Source organism: Ambystoma mexicanum, chromosome 2q (genome assembly GCF_040938575.1).
Source record: "Ambystoma mexicanum isolate Mex_15411 chromosome 2q, UKY_AmexF1_1, whole genome shotgun sequence".
Classification (NCBI taxonomy): domain Eukaryota; kingdom Metazoa; phylum Chordata; class Amphibia; order Caudata; family Ambystomatidae; genus Ambystoma; species Ambystoma mexicanum.
This window is the reverse complement of record NC_090924.1, coordinates 1,003,746,311-1,003,765,795: the sequence shown is the minus strand read 5'-3', so window position 1 is coordinate 1,003,765,795 and position 19,485 is coordinate 1,003,746,311.

Below are 19,485 nucleotides of genomic sequence, written 5' to 3'. Positions count from 1 at the left end.
GGATATCGTCGAGGCATTCGCCACCTATTATAAAAATCTCTATACCCCACCTATTGGGAATCCATCAGTTGAACCCTCTCAATACCTCTACCACATCGAGATCCCGATACTCCCGCAGCACCAATCTGATCTGCTGAATGCGGACATCACTGACACCGAGGTACAAGATGCACTGGCGCAACTCCAACCTGGGAAAACTCCGGGCCCTAATGGATTCCCAACTGAAACGTGGAAGTGCCTCAGAGGCATGCTACCTGTCCACATGCACCGCATGTTTCTAAGCAGCAAGGAACTAGGAGCCCTTCCCCCAGACCTCAGGAAGGCATGCATAGTTGTCATACACAAACCTGGGAAACGCCCGGAGGAATGCGCCTCCTATCGTCCGATATCCTTGATCAATGGCGAAGCGAAGGTTCTTGCCAAAACACTCGCTAACAGACTCCTGCAAGTGATCGAGACCACCCGGACCAATGTGGTTTTATGCCCAATAAATCAACTCGGATGAACCTACGCAGAGTCCAATTGGCACTGTCCAGGGCAAAGGAAATACCAGCTCCACTCGCCCTCCTGGCGGTGGACTTCGAAAAAGCTTTTGACTCTGTGGGGTGGGATGCTTTGTGGGAGATCATGGCTAGGATGAATCTGGGGCAGGCATTTATATCCTGGGTAAAACTTTTATATGCATTCCCGGAAGCCACGGTGAGGGTGAACGGCAGGTCCTCCAAACCTTTCCCCCTGGGTAGGGGCACGAGACAGGGATGCCTGCTATCTCCACTCCTCTTCCTCCTTGCCATCGAGCCGCTAGCGATTGAGCTCAGAGCTAACACCAACTGGACTGGTTTCGCCTGGCCGGGAGGGGGAGAAGACCGTCTTTCGCTCTATGCGAACGACCTGCTCTTATACATCAGTAACCCGAATATCTCATGCCCGGTGGTCTCCCGCATACTCAGGGAATATCAGTACTTGGCATGCCTGAAGGTTAATGAGGCCAAAACCATCTTCTTCCCGATCCAGGGGGGCGAATAGGCGATCCCGGATACCTGCACATATCACGTCTCTATCAGGGAACTCAAATACCTGGGTATACGACTTGACCCGACGCTTGATGGGTTCCCCCGGCTTAATATACAACCAGTCATAGAGCGGTTCAATAGAGACACCCGCCATTGGCAATCTCTTCCCCTATCGCTTGGGGCCGGGCCGCATTATTCAAAATGATGACCCTTCCCAGACTACTGTATGTCCTCCAAAACGCCCCATTCCCCATCCCCCGAGAAACATTCGCACTCATTGACAAGAACCTCTGCACACTGCTATGGGGCGGGAAACAATCCAGGATAGCCCTTGTTACGCTCCAGAGATAAGTGGGAGGGAGGCATCCGTTTACCCTGCATACGCACCTATTACCTGGCCACACAGATAGGGGTGGTGAATGACTGGATCCACGCGGATCCCACACTTCCACACCCTAGAATAGAACTGGAGACCATGTCCCCGCTAACACCGCTCCAAATCCTCTACGCCACCCACGATCAACTCCCGATGCTACCCAAAATGACCCACCACATCCGGCGCGCATGGCGGGCCGCACACAAACTAATCGGCTGGGAAGAACAGCCAACACTGTCGCAACCCATATGGCACAATGCGCTCCTCCCGGAGCTAGTGAAAATGGGCTCCTTCGGTCACTGACTGGCAAAAGGAATACACACATTAGCGCACGTGATACAAGAGGGCCGCCTCCTGAGCTTCGAGACCATGCGTGAACAATTCGAACTGGCACCCATGGACCGGTTTCGGCACGCGCAACTGTCCCACGCCATCCGCACCCAATTCCCCGAGAATTATTGCAGCCAATTGGGGATCTGCCGAACCATTGAGCCTGAACCGCTGGAGTAATGAGTTGGACAGGTGCGCAATCTTAGAGCGCCGGATCTATAATGCAAGGGGCTGTCCCCGTAAATTCGAAAAAATATGGGGAAAATGGTTAGACGCTCATTGAGCCCTGCGGTGGGGGTACACCGGTAACGCTGCCAGCATTGTTTGCCTGCCTTGTCCTATTGATGTCTTGCGGTCCTCGGCCCTACGGGCCCTGTTGCCATGGATAACTGCCTTCAACGTGTACACTGCTGGTTCATGTCTTATTCATGTACGTTTCCCTATGTTATGCTGTTAAAAAATTCAATAAACAGAGTTTTTAAAAAAAAAAAGACTAGACTGCACATGCAGTTCTGGGAACCGAAATATGTGGGGGCATCCATCTTGTCCCCATCAATGCACTACAAGTCCAATCCTCAATGTTATCCTATGGGGGTGAGTGAGTCTGGTGCCACAAGTGCCAAGTCTGACTCCAAGTGGGTCTTTGGAGGGATGGAGAGGCCCTTGAGGGCCATGTAAGTGATTGTGGCCTGGCTCCAGCCTGACATCTTGGAGGGCTGGGGATATGAGGGGCAGGAATCATGACAGCACCCCCCCCCCCAAAGCCCCTCTCAAGGTGGCTCTTCTGTCTGGTCCTGGTTTGTTTGGATGGTTTTGATGAAATTGTCTAAGCAAGCGAGGTGCATGGATGTACTCACAAGGCTCCCATGTCCTGTCTTGTGGACCATACCCCTTCCAGTCTACTAAGTAGTATAATTTGGATATGACATACTTTGAATCCAGGATGTCCGTGACTTCAAATTCTGGCTCCCCGGCGACTACTACTGGCTGCGGTGGCATTGCTACCCGGGTCCCAAGTTGAACAGGTTTCAGGAGAGACACGTGGAACACAGGATGAATCTGCATGTTTGACTGCAAAGCTAGTCTGACCGCCACAGTATTTATCACGGAGGTGACGGTGAATGGACCCAGGTATCTTGGACGGAAAGTTTGGATTCCTTTAATGGACACGTGTTTAGATGCCAGCCAGACTTTGTCTCCCACTTGGTAGTTGGGGGCCTTTGCTCGGTGTTGATCAGCAAACTTCTTTTGGCGATTCTTAGCTTAAAGTAGGTGTTCAGCTGCCCTTTTAAAGGTTTGAGAAATGATCGTGTGCGAGGTTTTGACTGCTGGCATTTCCAGGGTTGTAGGAACGTCCAACTCAGAAGTACGTGGGTGCCTGCCATACATGGTATAAAAGGGTGTCTGCCCAGTGCTGGTGTGTAGGGAATTATTATAAGCATATTCAGCTATCCATAATAGGTCGAACCAGCTTCCTTCAGCTTGGTATAACATGCAACGCAGATACTGCTCAAGCGCCTGATTTGTCCTCTCAGTTTGACCATCCGTTTGGGGATGGTGACTGGTGGATAGCCGGATTTCGATCTGGATCATAGAGCAGCATTTTCTCCAGAAGTTAGATACGAATTGAGTACCTCTATCTGAGACCAAAACTGAAGGAAACCCATGCAGCCGTACGATGCCTTCAAGAAATACCTTTGCCAGAGTGGAAGCATTTGGGAGCCCCTTAAGAGGAATGAAATGTGCCATTTTTGAAAATAGGTCCACGACCACAAGAATAGTGTTAAACCCTTGACTGGGTGGTAAGTCAGTAATAAAATCGAGGGACAACGTGTGCCAGGGTGCTGGTGGGATTTTCAATGGTTGTAATAGCCCAGCCGGTTTCTGCTTGGACGACTTGTTTTGAGCACACACTCCACAAGATAGGATGAATTGGATGATGTCTTTATGCCAAGTGGGCCACCAATAATTTCCTTTTACCTTGGCTAGGGTTTTAGCAATTCCGGGGTGGCCCTCGATCAAGGAATCATGATAACCGGACATGACTTGTTCTCGTAGTTCTTGGTTTGGTAAGAATAAACGATTCCTGAAGTAGGGCAACTGATCTTTATCATGTAATGTTCTCCTTGTGCACTCCAGGCTTGTAATTGCTCCGGACTCATCAGGTTTTGGATTTCTTCATGTAATTCTTTCTGAGTTATGGTTGCTGTGATTCCTAGGAGCTTGTCACTTGGGATGATTGCTATTGGGGCAGGGGTCAGATACCCTTGCTCTTCCACCCCCATATGGGAAAGGTCATCGTCCTTCCCGTTTTTCACCCCTGGTCGAAAAGTAATCACATAGTCATATTCAGTAAAAAAAGAGCCCAACGTAGTTGTCGTGAGGATTGGGCCTTTGCCGTTTTTAGGTACTGGAACTTCCGGTGGTCAGTTATCACGGTGGTTGTGTGTCTGGCGCCCAAGAGGTAGTGCCGCCATGCCTTAAAGGCTGACTTAATGGCCAGGAGTTCTTTGTCTGTGATAGCGTAATTGAGTTCAGGGGGTGTGAATATATGCGACCAGAAGGCAACAGGGTGTAACTGGCCTGTTTTGGGGTCCTTTTGTGAGAGGACGGCTCCCATAGCCATGCTTAAGGCGTCCGTTTCCACCAGGTATGGGAGATCAGGGCGAGGGTGGCGTAAGATTGGGGCAGATGTGAATCTTGCTTTGAGTTCCTGGAAAGCTTCCTCGGCTTCTGTTGTCCACTGGAACCTTTTGTTGCTTTTCCTTAGCAATGACGTGATGGGATGCACGATTTGCGAAAATCTTGGGATGAACAGGCGGTAGAAATTTGCAAAACCCAGCATACTTTGAACCCCCTTCAATGAATTTGGGGATGGCCAGTTCAGGATAGCATCTACATTGTGTACATCCATTCGGATTCCATTTGGGCTGAGAATAAAGCCCAGGAATTCCACCTCTGAGACGTGGAATGAGCACTTTTCGAGCTTGGCGAAGAGCTGGTGTTGACAGAGTTTCTCCAATACGGATCGGACGTGTTTAACGTGGTCCTGCTTTGATGCGGAATATACTAGAATATAGTCGATGTACACTAGGGCACAGACATCAATCAATTCCCGTAGGACATCGTTCATGAAGTATTGAAATGCTGCAGGCACGTCGCAAAGGCCAAAGGGCATTACTTGATATTCGTACAAGCCGTATTTGGTGCGAAAAGCGGTTTTCTATTTGTCCCCTGTTTTATGCGAACAAGGTGATATGCCCCCCTTAGGTCTAGTTTTGTGTAGATTTGGGCATCTTTGACATGATCAAGCAATTCAGGGATCAGTGGCAGGGGGTAGCGGTTTTTTACGGTAATCTGGTTCAGTGCGCGATAGTCGATGCACGTTCACAAGTCCCCCTCCTTTTTCGGTACAAAGAATAGAGGACTGGCTGCTGGAGACTTCGAGGGACGGATGAACCCGTTGGCCAGGTATTGGTCAAGATAGGCCTTCAGGTGCTGGTTTTCTGGTTCCATGAGTGTGTACATTTGCCCACAAGGGATTTGTGCGCCGGGTATCAGGTCGATTTGGCAATCGTATGGTCTATGCAGTGGTAGGGTATTAGCCTGTTCTTTCTGAAAGACACCTTGAAAGTCCTGGTATTCACTTGGTAGGGCGTAAGTCTCGGGAAAGGCCAATTCTTTTGCTCGCCAATCGATTTGAGGATTGAGGATTGAGAGCTACCAACCATGGCATTCCCAAAATCAACCGGAACTGTTGTGCCTTAATGAGGTCGAAAACGATAGATTCTTGGTGTCCATCCTGGCACAGAAGGGTTAAAGCTGCAGTGCATTGGGAACTGACCACAAAAGTGATGGGTGGAAGGTTTCGAATGAATCTAAACCACTGGCAATTGCTCTGGGCAACCTTCCACACCACCGTTTTTTAGCCAGTCTGCGCCATTGCAAAAGGGGACCAGCCATGTGCAAATCAGTCAGCAGCTGCCGCCACCGAAGGTAGCAGCCCAGCCCGAACTGCTAGGCCAGGTCCCCTCTGCACAGAAAACCAAGCAACCCCAGACATGTTTCGGCCTTGTTGGACCTCCTCAGTGAGGTGCAGCCTGGTTCCCTGTGGCGCAGCGAACAAGGGACCCACGTCTGGGCATACCCTCTCTCACAAGGAGAAATAAACTGACCAAAAAGTGATGGGTGGAAGGTTTCGAATGAATCTAAACCACTGGCAATTGCTCTTGGCAACCTTCCACACCACCGTTTTTTAGCCCGTCTGCGCCATTGCAAAAGGGGACCAGCCAAGTTCAAATCAGTCAGCAGCTGCCGCCACCGAAGGTAGCAGCCCAGCCCGAAATGCTATGCCATGTCCCCTCTGCACAGAAAACCAAGCAACCCCAGACATGTTTCGGCCTTGGCAACCCCAGACATGTTTCGGCCTTGTTGGACCTCCTCAGTGAGGTGCAGCCTGGTTCCCTGTGGCGCAGCGAGCAAGGGACCCACGTTTGGGCATACCCTCTCTCACAAGGAGAAATAAACTGACCACAAAAGTGATGGGTGGAAGGTTTCGAATGAATCTAAACCACTGGCAATTGCTCTGGGCAACCTTCCACACCACCGTTTTTTAGCCCGTCTGCGCCATTGCAAAAGGGGACCAGCCATGTGCAAATCAGTCAGCAGCTGCCGCCACCGAAGGTAGCAGCCCAGCCCGAACTGCTAGGCCAGGTCCCCTCTGCACAGAAAACCAAGCAACCCCAGACATGTTTCGGCCTTGTTGGACCTCCTCAGTGAGGTGCAGCCTGGTTCTCTGTGGCGCAGCGAGCAAGGGACCCACGTCTGGGCATACCCTCTCTCACAAGGAGAAATAAACTGAACACAAAAGTGATGGCTGGAAGGTTTCGAATGAATCTAAACCACTGGCAATCTGTCCCGAAACGCTGTAGCGTTTTGGGACAGAAAAAAGAAAAGAAACGACCAAGAGTCATTTTTCCCTTTCCATGGCGGCCATCGGGAGTGTTCCCAGCACGTCCACTCCCGAAAAAAAGAAGCAGAAGGTAAGTGGGGTTGGGAGGGAGGGAAAAAAAGAAAAAAAAAAGTACCTACGTCCCCGGCCCTGGGATGCCCCCGCTCCGAGTCTCCACACTGCTGGAGGCTGCTATCGTCCCCCACCGGGGACGCAGGAGCAAGCAGGTAAGTGGGGTGGGGAGGCAGGGAGGAGGGAGGGAAGGGAAGAAAATAAATACATTAACAAAAAAAGCTTCCTTGAGTCCCCGGCGGGGGACGAAGGCAGCCTCTCAGCCGTGGGGAGACTCGGAGCAGGGCTGGCCCCGCTTCGAGCCCCCTCATTGGCTGAGGGGCTGCCACGCCCCCTGCCGAGGACAAGGCGGCTGGAATTCCGGCCGAGAATCGAAAGATTCTCGGCCGGGTAAGGACCCAGTGAGAGCCAATCAGAATGCGTGTTGCATTCTGCTTGACTCTCGCCGGGTACTAATGGAGATTAATTATCAGTTGGGCAACAGTCGCCAAGAATGGGGATGTCTGAATATTAACTATTAACACAATAGTGTTCGTGCATGACATAGCATAACTTACAGTCATCGAGATGCTATCACAGATTTATAGAACCGTTAACTTAGTAAAGAACAATGCAAAATAGGAATAACGGTATCATTTTATCAATACTTTGGGCCTCATTACACAGATGGCGGTAAGGGAATAACGATACCGGTAAGGGATTACCGGTATCGCTAAATTCCCTGGCTAATTACGACCCGGTCAACCGCTAAAAGCGGCACCGCTAAGAACGGTGCCTCTAATAGCGGGCAGTTCGCGGGCGCGCAACCACTCATGACGTAAATAGCGCCATGGCGCTAATAGCAGGCCATTACAAGCCATGCGGACCCGCAAATAGCGGCATGCATTAGGCCAAAAGAGGCCATACTGGCATGGAGGAAATACCGGCATCGCGGACCACCCATTAAGAGACATGAGCAGTGTTCCCACCTGCCACAGGTGGCCACAATCAGCACAGGTGAAGGCAATGGAGACTGGGGCAGCACAAAAGGAGCACACCACACCCCTTCCCACACCAAGATGGTTCCAATACTAGCAGCATTACATGGGCTGGAGGACATGATTGCATTGCAGCACCAACAACAATAGGCATCACAGAGGAGACGCAGGAGGAGGAGGAGGAGGGGGGCGAGACAGGCCAGGCAAGCCCCACAAGTGCACCTAGTCATACCCCAGAGGCAGCCACCAATCCCCAGGATCAGAGCCAGTCCATTCAACCTAACCCCTGAGCAGATACACACCCTGTACCGTCTGGACCGGGATACCATCACCACCATTGTGGACATGATACACAATGACATTGTGCGCCTCATAGACATCCGTACTGCCATCCCCCCTCTACTGAAGGTGGTAACTGTGCTCCACTTCCTGGCCACAGGCACCTACCAGCATACAGTAGGGCAGATGCATGGCAAATCACAACCAGTGTTTTTACGCACGCTGAACCAGTTCCTCGATGCCCTCCTGAAGCACACAAGTGAACACATATCCCTGCCACGGACTGCCCAGGAGATCTCTAACACCAAAGTTGGCTTCTATTCACTGGCAGGCATCCCAAGTTGCATCGGGGCCATCGACTGTACCCATGTGGAGTTGGTGGTACCACATGACAATGAGGCAGTGTACCGAAACAGAAAGCAATACCACTCCATCAATGTCCAAATGGTATGTGACTCAAACAAGATAATCACACATTGCTGTGCCCGATATCCCGGATCAACCCATGATTCAATGGTACCACGCTACATGGAGTGACATGCTGGACAACGTGCGTGGCTACTTGGTGAGTAGCAGGGCAAGCACATGGCAGTGTGATGTGGATAGTGATTGGGGGGGAAGAGATGCATACTCCTGCTGGGTGTGATTGAGGGGGGAAGAGATGCATACCCCTACTGGGTGTGATTGGGGGGAAGAGATGCATACTCCTACTGGGTGTGATTGGGGGGAAGAGATGCATACTCCTACTGGGTGTGATTGACGGAGGAGAGATGCATACTCCTACTGGGTGTGATTGGGGGGAAGAGATGCATACTCCTACTGGGTGTGATTGGGGGGGGAAGAGATACATACTCCTATTGGGTGTGATTGGGGGGGAGATGCATACTCCTACTGGGTGTGATTGGGGGGGGGAAGAGATGCATACTCCTACTGGGTGTGATTGGGTGGGGGAAGAGATGCATACTCCTACTGGGTGTGGACTGTCGTCGTAGTATAAATGGACATACAGATGTACGCCAATGTCCACCAAGACAGCCCACAATGGACCGGACACAAAACCACATGCAAGTTTGAAGCTGCACAACAAAGGAATCAATCCAATACGCCAAACATGACATATCTATCCACATGCACATTGCACTTCATACCATACCCTATATGAAACAAAGCAGCAACATGCAGCCAATATGCGCCCTTGAGTGCATACTAAGGGATCACCTGTAGCCATTGTACTGAACCACACCCATATACCACTACTGAAGTGCCGCTTCACAGCATGGGGACATCAATTTCAGAATGGCCGTACACTAGCAGTGTGGTACAAACCTTGCCCGGGCCCAGAAACAGAAATGACCTGTACTCACCCAGAACATGGCAATAACTGCTGGAGGCATGCATGGTGCATGTCCACTTGCAAGGACTAGCTCACCCTCTCACATTGCAGTTACACTGATCGTCTCCATGCATGCTGGGATTCGTAGATGCCAATCACAATGCAAAGTTGATTTGGGTGATATGCACAGGTTCCACTTGATGTAAACAGTAACACATCCCCATTCTTGCACCCATGCAGGTGATGCTGGCTATCCCCTGAAGAGGTGGCTCCTTACCCCTGTACGGAACCCACAGAACAGGCACGAAGAGGAATACAATCGTGCACATACCCGTATCCGCGTCGTAATTGAGCAGACATTTGGCTTTTGAAGACACGGTTCCGGTGCCTCAGCAGGTCGGGTCGGGCACTCCTGTACAGCCATGAGAAGGTGGCCAGGATCACCATGGCATGTGTCATGCTGCACAATATGTGTATCAGACGGAATGTGCCAATGCCCCCTGACATTGAAATGCAACCACCTGATGAGGATGATGATGGGGATGAGGAGTGAGGAGACGGGGCTGCAGGTCATGCAGGAGGCGAAGCCCAGGAGGGACGCACTGTGCGTCAGCATCTGATCAACCAAATATTCTGATTCACATGGTCCTACTCTGTTGAATGGATGTTGGCATTTGTCCACTGGGTTTTGTGGTGACACACACACTAGGCCCTGTCCACCAATAAAGCTCACATACACAATGATAAGGTCCAAGCCTGTGTTTTAACTTGTCACCAGTGTGTTTAATATATTACGAGGTAAAGAAGTGCATGGACCCAACTACTCGAACACCCTTCCCCCCCCCACACAACACTCCCAAAACACCCTTCCCCCCACAACACTCCCAAAACACCATTTCCCCCCTCCCCCACAACACTTCCAAAACACCCTGTGTGTTGCTTGTGGGGTGGGTGCCGCACCTTGTTCTATGGGTCCAGCATCAGGTGAGGACAGCTCCCTGCCACCATTTCATCGCCAGACTGGGCATGGCTGCTGGATTGTGATGTGGGGCGTGGGCTTGTTTCTTTTTATTGCTGGGGGTGTGCTCCTGCATGGCCAAGTCACAAGTGTCCTAAAGATCGGACAGCAGTACTGTGGCTGCTGCCTCGGCAATGGAACTGTTGGCAGCAGACAGTGGCCCTTCCGTGGGTGGTTCGTGCGTTGGGGGGATCACTGGAGTGGGTGCTGCAACCGTTGCTGCCATGGATTCACGGTTTGGTGACGTGGCTGATTTGCTGTGTTTGGCCCTCTGCGGGAGTGCACTCCTCCCTGTGCCCCTCGATGTGCTCGCAATGTTGCCTGCATCCTTTCCCCTAGGTTGTTTTTTGGCAGGGGGAGCCTGTGTCGCAGTGTCCTGCTCATTGCTGTCAGTCTGTGAGCCTGTGGGGGACAAAGAAGGGGGATGGCATTGGTGATAGGTCAACGTGCTTCATGCAGATGTTGTTCATCATGCTGTTCTATGCATTTGGACTTCATTTGCGGGCATACAGGTCGTAGAACTGTTGAGTGGGTCATTCATGCATGGGTCTGGGTGGCACGTGTCTGTGGTGATGCGTGCATGTGTTTGTGTTGGGATGTGACGCTCACATGGGCAGGGTTGTGTGCATGTATGTTTGTGGCCACATCCGTGCGCTGATTTAGGGTTCAGATGTGGGGGGATACCTCATCTTTCACATTGCAGTGTTTTATGTGGACACTCACCTCTATCTGACGATGTGGGTGCACCACGCTCCATTTCGCCGACTCCCTCTATAGTTTCCACACCTTTGGTGCTAGCGGGTCTCCTCCCACTCCATCAGTTTGATAGGGGAACCTCCTGTGGCCATGGCCAGGTTCCGATTGGTAGCCAGGATGCTGCGTACATGGAGGCGGAGATCGTCCCACCGCTTCCTGCAATCTTTCACAGTGCGGGTGCCCACCGCACTGACTTTGTGGGCCACTTCTGCCCAGATTGCCTTTTTCTTTATTAGGGTGACACACTGCATGTCAATCGCGAACACCACCTCCGCGTTGGCGGCAAGCGTCTCAGTGAGCATGATGAGCTCCTCATTGGTGAATCGCTCCTTCCGCAGCCGCTCCGCTCCTTTTTTGATTGCCTTGAGCAGTGTCAGGGGGTCTTGGTTGATTTTGTATGGCACTGGTGTGGATGCAGGTCCTGGGGGCAGAGGATGGCAATGGATTGTGTTTTTAAAGATGGCCGCCGTGCTCTTTCCCGTTCCTGTGCGATGACGCTACTTCCGGTTCCGCTTATTTACGGTGACCGCTATTGGCGGTCACCGCTAATGCCGTGTTGCAGGAGGTCGGAAGTGCTATCAGCGCTTTCATGGGTGCCGCTAAGGGTCTTTACGTGGTGTTTACCGTCATGGCGAAATAGTCAATACCAACATAGCGCTAAGCTCGTGCCCACGTACTCGTAATGGCACACAATTAGCGGCCTGTCGCCTGCGCGGACACGTTGTTAGCGCCATGCCGGTAAAGGCGGTATCTTACCGCCTTCCGTGTAATGAGGCCCTTTGTGTTTGGAAAAGCAGCCTTAAGAATGACTTGTGGTAGAAGCACGTTTCTGCTGCAAACAGTCAACTACCACATGTTTTTGAATAAATCACGCAGTTGAGAAAATTGAGCTCTCTTTTGATCTTTTGATGAACTTATACAGCAAATGATGATTATCACAAGTTTTTATGGAAACAAAAGGCCTTTGTTTGCCTTGTGTGACTCGCCAATCCAACACTAACTTACCTTGATTTACAATCAGCCTCTTTAATATCTCCTTCTCTGTAGCTTCAATGTTCACAGTTTGTGTTTGACACATTCGCCAAAACACCTCAGGGGCCTCCCTTTACCCGGGTTGACTCACTGGCTCAGTGTAGCTTCTTCGGTCCTCTTCCCACTTACGCGGCCACGCTTTGTCGCACGCTTTCCACTGTGGACTGCTTTCATGTCTATATGGCTTCTCTCGCGGCACCACTCCAGCATGCCTGTTTTGCTTCAGGTCCCGGCAGGTAAACCGCTGCCTTCTCCCATTGCTGAATGCCTCTTTTTCTCTTGGCTCCTGGTGTGTCTGCAGCACGTCCGTCTTGTGCAGCGTTACTCTTCCTCTCTGTCGGCAAGACCCTGGCTCCGCCACACTGATTCACGCTTCCAAGACTTGTGGAGAGGGACGATGACTTCTCCCAACTAGCTGCAGTTGCTTTTCAATCTTTAAATGTCCCTTGAACAGGTGCTTTCTCAAAACAACAAGCATGTTCATTGAGCTTGAGGCTCTGTTGGCTCTGTATCGTTCCCTTCTTCCTCCTCGTCCCAATACTTGGGTAATTGTGAGAGATGAAATCCATTGATGTAAACTAATGCAGATTACTTGGGGATTTATTTTCATTTATTTTATTTATTTATTTTAATTGTATTCTCCGTTACTTGAACTGCTTCCAAATGATGAGCCAGTCCTACATGGGTGATAAGTAGAACTGGAGAATACAGTCTTGGAGCTTTAACCCTTTTGTTCAGGGATGGAAGTTTGGCCTAAAGGATTTTGGGAAAAGATTTCCCTATTTTTCCCTAAAAGGAGGTATAGATGCATGGCAATAGGCCATTAGGGTATTGGGCATCCAGGGGTTTACTTAATGGGAAAATTGGGGATACCCTGTCTCATCCAATGAAGTCATGACATCTACCCAGAGGCTGTCTCCTCCCTCATGTAGCCGCCCCCAGTGTCAGGATCAGGTAGCAGCTGCCATTTCCTTCCCACATGGGAGGAGGTTACAGCCGGGGAATCCGTGATGACTCCATTGGATTCATCACATACCCTTACCCTTAATACCGGGCTTCCCGCATAAGGGCTACCAACCTGATGTTGGTTAGCAGGTCCCCCTATGCAAGGAAGATGTTCTCAGTCCTTGGTTTCCCATTTCCGCATAGGGCCTTCTGAAGTAAAACCACCTTCTTTCCAAGAATCAAAAGGTGAGCAGGGAAGTGGTGTTTTGTTGGCATTTGTTTGCACGGTCTCAAAGTGAGGAAAGTCTGTGACAATTATTGTTTCTTCCGGTAACCCTGGAATAACAGCAGCATTGATTTCTGTGGAACCCCCTTGAACCGGGATGGTAACTGGGGGTATGATATATCTCCTCATCTCCATGGGCACAGGTGATTTTTATTGGGATTCCCCTTTTAAGGTCCATAGTTGATATAAGGCCAGATCTTATTGCTGTCTGTTTACTCCCTGAATCGATTAGGGCTTTAACCGGTACTCCGTTGACTATAGCCACAAAAGAAATTTCTAGCAGACTCAATATCTTCTTCAGGGGAAGTCACTTTCATCACAATCATTTCCCACCATATAACCAATCTCCATGGGCTCTTATTTCTTATTAGAAGGGCACTGTCAACCCAAATGGCCTGATTTCCCACAATGGAAACATACCATGGAGATGGATCTTGGGGTTGGTCCTTCTTCTAGTTTCACATATACCTTTTTCGCTGATTATCATAGGTTTCCTTTCTCCCCTCGTTAGGTCTTTCACTGTGGGTTTATAGGAACTGTGGTGTGTGAAGGCATCATGAAGCAAGACACAGACAACAGATTCAGAATTAAAAACACACAATTGTCATTGTTAGGATGGGAAAATGCCTAACTTTCCCATGGGTAAGGTGGGTTTCCCTACCTAAATTAAACTAAGGAAAGTCTGAGTCAAAGAGATCAACTTCAGAATCTGTCTGTGTCTAAAACCTATACTTGCACTCACAACAATTATACAATGTGTAGGTGTGTCAGCAACCGAAAGAAACAGTGTCCAACATAATGTTCAGAGCTTCTACTAGCTCATAGCTTCCTTTCAGCTCCCTCTCCCAAGTATGAAATAGTTCCAACAAAAAGTCTTAAAGTTACCTTTGTTAAATTCAAGTTGATACAGTTTTTAACCAATGCTGGTAACACAGTTCCAAACACAAAAGCGCATTGAGGCTACGTCCTCAAGTCAGTAAATACTTCAGATCTCAGGGTTCCCTTCCCCAAGACTCAGTTTCAGTATCACAAAATGATCCTTGATATTTATTCACGGTCCTTTGTCCCATTTGCGCCCTACTTTATTTGTTAGTTTTCATGTATTGTAGTTTTCACACAATTTATTATTCAATATGCCTTTCCTTGGTTCAGGGTTCAAGTTATATTGATTTTAGAATGCAGCATACAATGGGTTTACTTGAGTTTAAAGCATCATTTAGTTTCAATGTTAAAGTTCCAATGATTTCAAAGTTTCATTAATTTTAGGATTCAGCACATGGTTGGTTTTCACTTTAGAGTTCAATTTATAGTGGTTTTAAAGTTTAATTAATTTCTGAACACAAGATATTGCTTGTTGGTAGAGTTTTCATTCAGTTCAGTGTTCAATAAAGGTGGGTTGCATTCATAACACACTTTTAGTTCAACCTGTTGTTTAATAATGAAAGTTTTCATTCAAGTCGGTATTTTATAAAGGTGGGTTGCATTCATAACACACTTTGAGTTCAACCCGTTGTTTAATAATGCTTTAGTTTGCTTTAATTGTAGAGCCCAGCCCTCTGAGACTTTCAAAACCATGTTTCCCTCAACACGGGGCCACCCTGATACAAAGTATTCTGCATAATTCATTAAACAACAATAGTTCTTTGCTGGCGACCATCGAAAACGTGTTTGCTCAAACACGCAACCACTCCTATACAAAGTATTGCATCAAAATGAAAGAGTTAAAATGTTTGCGCACCAGGTTTCTTACTGGTTAGAAACTCACAGTTCCGGTTTGCGGCTTTCTCCAGCAGTATGGATCATACAGCCTTTTGTGTGTGATGTCAGGGCTCAACTCCTGCCCCTCGGGCACTCCTGTTGCAAACTCCTGCCACCAGGGAACAAGCCCCTTGACCACCAGGAAAAGGGACATCCTCTCCACACGGCTCCCTTCACAATGTTCGGTTTCTTCCACAGAGCCCCAACTCCAGTGCAATGCTTTCATAGATCGCATCTCTCTGCAGACCTCACCATCTCAGCATGTTTTCCAAAGTTTCCTGCTGCTTACACCGGCCTTCCTGCTGCTGCTCCTGTCGCTCTCTTTGCTGGTGGGATGGTCTCCTTTTATACACCTGCAGCCTCTTGACAGGCTTCAGGCTTGGATGTCCATTCAACCCTTCCTCACCACAATTAAAGGGACATGCCTGACCTTCACTGCTCTTAACAGGCATCTTCCTTCTCGCGGTACAACAGTGGTAAAAAAGTGCAGTCTTCATTGCTCTTAGTTGCTTCTTCTTCATTCCAGTACTGCCTGGTGTTACATGTGGGAAACCAAGGGGAGCTGACTTATGTGAGAAACATGACAGTGTTCTCCCACCCACTCCCTCTGAATTTTCCGTTCAGGTGGCGAGGGAAGGGCCATCGCTGTTGGACCCCGACCCTGGGGGTGGAGAAGCGAGGTAGGCTAACCGGAGTGGAGGGTCACAGGGATTGGGGAGAGGATACCCAAGGGTGAGACATGGTACTCCCCCAGTTCCAACAACACACAACCTACTCTCCCTCAGCCTTTATGGGGTATTTCCAATCTCACCCCAACTTCTCCTCCCGTTTTCCAACAAATACTGAGACAAGGAAGAGGCGACTAAGATCAGTAAAGATTAACCCTAGGAATAACATGGGGGGGAAATGAGGGAAACCTATCATAGAAACAATTCAAAATGTCCCACTAATAGAGTCAGGCAGGGTCCGGCATTTGATAGTAACCATTCACCCCTGACTCCACTTCACTGGTCTTTTCACTATTAAAGGTGTGGTCTGACACAGGTTCTATGTCATTTCATCAGCACCCGTTTTTACGACAGATGTTTTTATGCAGAGTTTTGCTGAAAAAACTAATTGAAATATTTTTTTCATTATTTTTGGGGGTTCCTGCCCAACTCCCCCGTCCTCTGCCTATTTTTGTTATGCCTGAACCCCCCCAACCCTATAAATGCCCTTTGACACCAACCATAAAAAATGCAAACATTTTTTTCGGCAAAATCTCTACGTAAAAACACCTGTCGTAAAAACGGGTGTCGATGAAAGGATGTCGTAAAGGAGAAAGAGACGCCAGAGTTGCCCAGGACCAGAGGCCAAAGACCCGGAAGCCGAGACGCTATGGAACCGCAGTGCGAGAAAGCAGAAGGGTGGCGAGGGAGCCATGTCTCCAGGGAGCCAAGAAGAGTCAGCATATCAGAACCGAGAGGTGTTCTGCTCCTCTGCAGAACCTGTGTATGTGAGTTCTTGTTCCCCTGGGCCAGTGAGACAGCCCAGAAGTGTCTGAGGGCCAGGCGGTGACACCTAGAACTCGGAACGAAGTGTCCCTTGGAGTGGAAGCGCAGAAGTCAGCCCGGTGAGTCTGAATGCATTGCAAAGCCGGGTTGTGAAGAGCGCGATACATAGTAACACTGCAAACACATGAGAAAGAGGACCGCATTTGTGGGAGTGTTCAATTGGAGCTAATGAGAAGATTTCAAAGAGTGCAAAGACATAGATACAAGTAACAGTGTACAGTATAAGCGCGAAACTGAGGAGACGCGAGTGTGTGCAAGAATAAAGAAAGTAAAAGTGGACTGTGAAGAAATGTGGATGCAAAGGGGGCGAGAAGCCTGTGAAAAGGGTGCAAGCGGCACAAAGGGAAATGAAAAAGATGCAAGAGGCTCGAAAGGAAAGAATAATGCAAAAGGGATGCAAGTGACCTGGAAAGACAAAAACAAGCAGAGAGGTGTGTGGTAAAGTAGAAGAAGCGTGCAAGAGGCACGACACACACAAGGAGTAAAGGACAGTACAAGTGTGCATGACAAAATGAAAGGATCACATAAAAATAAAGAGAGGGGCAAGAGGGTCAGAGTGGTCGCGCCAAGGTAAAGCAAAGAGCCTGGCATTTTCGAAAGCCTCTGATTCTACCCCATGAGAGGATGGCATGTAAGAAAGGATATATATATGAGAAAGGCACATCCTGAACAGGTAAGTTGGTGTATGTAACTAGAGGGGCCTAAGCTTGAGGACGTGCACCCTAAGAGATTAAGAAGGAACTCTGATACATATTGTTTTGGGTATTGGAAAGCTAGAAGAGGCCTGTGCTTCCGGAAGGGAACCCTGAGAGGCCCATTGAAGAAAGTAAAGTGGACAATTTGAAGCTTGGGGAAGGGAACCCCAAGGAATTTAGAGATATTGAAGGTATTGGATTTCACTGTAAGGGTCCTGTGTCGAAGGTCTTTCGAACAGCCCTGTACAGTGTCTCGAGAGGATAGCTCAGCGGCAACGTGCTCGCCTTAGAAGCAAGGCAACACAGAGCAACACAGGTTCGAATCCCGGGTCCGCGCTTAGAAACCTCTGGGTATAAAGCGCGTTATAAATAACCTATCATACCTATCATACAGTGAGCACATCTTTGTGACATTGACCAAATTTCACCTGGTGAGAAGACCACTTGAAACCAACTCTGGTTTTGCCATTTTTGTTGAATCACTAGTTTTCCTTTTCAAAAAGACTTCCTATACATTTTTGTAAAGCATGAGGGCAAGCATAGGTTTACACACAGACAGACTTTTGTTTTGGACTATTAGACAACGACGGTTATTAGAAACATCAGTTAAGGGAACCATCCCTTTAGAGTTAGGGTCAGGAATTCCACCAACCCAGGAAACTTAGTAAATAAAGGTTTTAAAACAAATACTTTTGAGTCTGCGTCTCTCTTGATACCATGCCTGCCTCACACTTACAATAACCTATAAAGTTCGGGGAGGGTTTGGGTTTGTCGTCAGTAGGGACAGGGGGGATACCATGTCTTGTCCAAGGGCTCCCCACTATAAGTCCCCATGGACCCTCCACCCAGGTGATCCTCCCTCGCTTCTCCTCCCCCCGAGTCGGGATCCAAGAGTGATGGCCTTTCCCTGACTACCTGCGCAGAGGGTGCAAGGGGTTTAGAAGTGAGAATACCCTCAGGTTTCTCACACTTGGTTCCTATCGTTTCTATGGAAAAGGGGACAGGAAGACCCACTTAGTTATTTTCTGGGTTATTCAGTTCTATGAAGGGTTATTAAATGTTTATTGGCTTCAGCATGATTCGGAGCTGTTTCTATAGCCAATATTTGACTAGGGCCATTATCATGAGGTTGCCAGTAACCTGCCAGCAACGTCAGCTTACAATTTCCGCCACCCGATATCCTGGTAATACCGGGATATTACAGGTAGCGGAGGAACATAAAGTCCCCATTCCCGCGGAGTCCCATAGGACTCTAGGGGAATGGGAACACTGAAGCACTGGCACTGTTAGTAACAGTGAAAGTCCTTCAGTCAAAAAACTGCCGATAGGGGCCTGAACTACCGGCAGGTCAGACCTGCGGGTAGTTCACAGCACCAACCAGCAGACTCGGAGTAATCCGGTCTGAAAAAGGTGCCAGTAATCATTGTTATCTGCACTTTTTTCTGAACCGGGTCACTCATAATAAGGGCCTACGTCTGTTTAACTAAAGTACTGCTCTTTATAGATATGGGGGAAATGAGTTTACAAACTGTTCCAAACTGGGTATTTCCAGTACTTCGGGTAATGGTTTTTTCCCAAACCAGAGAGTTAAAGTGTTTTGTAATCATGCCCCTAGTTCCACAGGAGTTTCATCTGGGTTCAGTTTAATATTTCTTAATTTTTGCTTATAGAAATTGTCTGTTTGACTCACTCTCTTTAGCAATCGATGTTTTATTTAATCAAAAGTGTCTATCCCGAAATTATTTAATAGCTGATAGGAGTTTTGTAATCCTCCTTTTAATAAGGGAGCCAGGTAACAGGTTATATGTTCGTCTTCCCAATGAAACTGAAGTGCCAATCTTTCGAAGCCGAGAAAAAAATTCCCCAGATCTTCCCCTCCCTTATATGGCTGTAATATCCCATGTCGCAATACAGGTCTCTAATGAGAGGCAGCAATCCTTTATAGTACAGCTTGAAATCGCACTTCATCCTGAATAAGTAGCCATCTTAATGTTTCTTTCAGTATTTTGCTTCTCAACAAAACCAGTGTCCTGTTCAGAGTTATAGGATCTTGAACTAGATCTTCTACTGGTTTGTCATCAAAGGAAAATACCTCTTCCTCTATCTCGGGA